At 55.6% G+C, this 2,500-nt stretch overlaps 2 non-coding genes across 2 annotated transcripts; both read right to left on the bottom strand.

The window, feature by feature from the left end:
• Positions 1 to 240: 240 nt before the first annotated feature.
• Positions 241 to 394, bottom strand: LOC146143040 (5.8S ribosomal RNA). Its single transcript, XR_014500962.1, has one exon. It is a non-coding gene; the product is annotated as a 5.8S ribosomal RNA (ribosomal RNA).
• Positions 395 to 641: 247 nt separating this feature from the next.
• LOC146143041 (small subunit ribosomal RNA) lies at positions 642 to 2,452 on the bottom strand. Its single transcript, XR_014500907.1, has one exon. It is a non-coding gene; the product is annotated as a small subunit ribosomal RNA (ribosomal RNA).
• Positions 2,453 to 2,500: the final 48 nt, after the last annotated feature.

The following is a 2,500-nucleotide window of genomic DNA, read 5'->3' on the forward strand; positions in this document are numbered from 1 at the left end:
GACCGGGACTATTCTTCCCGTTCCGCGCTCGCCGTCGGCGCCGCGCGCCGCCGCGCACCTCGATTCCCGCCCTTGAGCCGCCAGCCGTTGGCCTCTTCGAGGTCGACTCGCCGCCGCCGCGCGGGATTCTGGTCGCGATCGTCGCGCATCGTGCCGTGCTGTCTTGAGCGGGACGGGCGCTCGCGCGTCCGACGCCGCAGCAGCCGCGCGGAGAAATCCCCGCGCGGAACGTTTGCAACGCGACCCTGAGGCGGGCGCGGCCCCGGGATTGACCCGAGGCCGCAATTTGCGTTCAGAACGTCGATGCTCAATGTGTCCTGCAATTCACACTAATTCACGCAGCTAGCTGCGTCCTTCATCGACTCACGAGCCGAGTGATCCACCGCCAAGAGCCATCCACGATTGTTTCGCTCGCACAGTGCCTCGCACTATAGGGTGACAAAATAGACCGCGCCGAGCGGTCGGCCAGGCCGACGCTTGAAGCCGGAGCGCGCGGCACCGCGGCACTCGACGCGCAAACATTACCGGGTGACCGAATCGCCGGCCGGCGCGCCGCTCCTCGCGGGTCGGGCGCCGGGTAGCAAAGACTTTTTCTCTCGCTTGTCCGAGTTTCGCGTTCGCCGAAGCGTTTGCGAGACCGTTAATGATCCTTCCGCAGGTTCACCTAGGGAAACCTTGTTACGACTTTTACTTCCTCTAAATGATCAAGTTAGATCGTCTTCTCGGACGCCGGCTCGACCGTTGCCGGCCGCGCCAGGTCCAATCGGAGGACCTCACTAAACCATTCAATCGGTAGTAGCGACGGGCGGTGTGTACAAAGGGCAGGGACGTAATCAACGCGAGCTAATGACTCGCGCTTACTGGGAATTCCTCGTTCAAGGGAAATAATTGCAATTCCCTATCCCTAGCACGACCGGGGTTCAGCGGGTTACCCAGACCTGTCGGCCAAGGCGAGCACATGCTGATCCGGTCAGTGTAGCGCGCGTGCGGCCCCGAACATCTAAGGGCATCACAGACCTGTTATTGCTCAATCTCGTGTGGCTAAACGCCACTAGTCCCTCTAAGAAGTTAGACGCCGACCGATTGGGTCGCGTAACTAGTTAGCAAGCCAGAGTCTCGTTCGTTATCGGAATTAACCAGACAAATCGCTCCACCAACTAAGAACGGCCATGCACCACCACCCACAGAATCAAGAAAGAGCTCTCAATCTGTCAATCCTCACTGTGTCCGGGCCGGGTGAGATTTCCCGTGTTGAGTCAAATTAAGCCGCAGGCTCCACTCCTGGTGGTGCCCTTCCGTCAATTCCTTTAAGTTTCAGCTTTGCAACCATACTTCCCCCGGAACCCAAAGACTTTGGTTTCCCGCAAGCTGCCGGAGAGGTCGTAAAACTAACGCCCCCCGATCGCTAGTTGGCATCGTTTATAGTCAGAACTAGGACGGTATCTGATCGTCTTCGAACCTCTGACTTTCGCTCTTGATTAAAGAAAACATTCTTGGCAAATGCTTTCGCAGTCGTTCGTCTTGCGCCGATCCAAGAATTTCACCTCTAACGGCACAGTACGAATGCCCCCGTCTGTCCCTCTTAATCATTACCTCGCGCTCCGAAAACCAACAAAATAGAACCGAGGTCCTATTCCATTATTCCATGCACCATTATTCAGGCGAATCGCCTGCTTTGAACACTCTAATTTTTTCAAAGTAAACGTTCCGGCCGCCGCCGACACTCAGTCAAGGGCACCGGCGGAGAACCGGAGGTGAGGCCAGGACGGCCAGTACACGCCTTGCGACGGACCGGCCGCCTGCGCCCAAAATCCAACTACGAGCTTTTTAACCGCAACAACTTAAATATACACTTTTGGAGCTGGAATTACCGCGGCTGCTGGCACCAGACTTGCCCTCCAATGGATACTCGTTAAAGGTTTTAAAGTGTACTCATTCCAATTACAGGGCCTCGTTTAGAGTCCTGTATTGTTATTTTTCGTCACTACCTCCCCGCGTCGGGAATGGGTAATTTGCGCGCCTGCTGCCTTCCTTGGATGTGGTAGCCGTTTCTCAGGCTCCCTCTCCGGAATCGAACCCTGATTCTCCGTTACCCGTAAGAACCTCGGTAGGCCAGTACCGTACCGACGAAAGTTGATAGGGCAGACACTTGAATGATCCGTCGCCGGTGCGAGACCGTGCGATCCGCAAAGTTATCCAGAGTCACCAAAGGTTGCGGGCCGAAGCCCGGTCGGTTTTTGGTCTGATAAAAGCACGCCTCCCGCGAGTTCGGCGCTTCACGCATGTATTAGCTCTAGCATTTCCACAGTTAACCACGTAAAACGTACGATCAAATGAACCATAACTGATTTAATGAGCCATTCGCAGTTTCACTGTACGAGAGCTCGTACTTAGACTTGCATGGCTTAATCTTTGAGACAAGCATATGACTACTGGCAGGATCAACCAGGTAGCTACTTTAGCGTAGCCCCGAAAGGCCGACGAAGGAGGCGCCGCTGAT

This window comes from Ascidiella aspersa, chromosome 5 (assembly GCF_963924565.1).
Source record: "Ascidiella aspersa chromosome 5, kaAscAspe10.2, whole genome shotgun sequence".
Classification (NCBI taxonomy): domain Eukaryota; kingdom Metazoa; phylum Chordata; class Ascidiacea; order Phlebobranchia; family Ascidiidae; genus Ascidiella; species Ascidiella aspersa.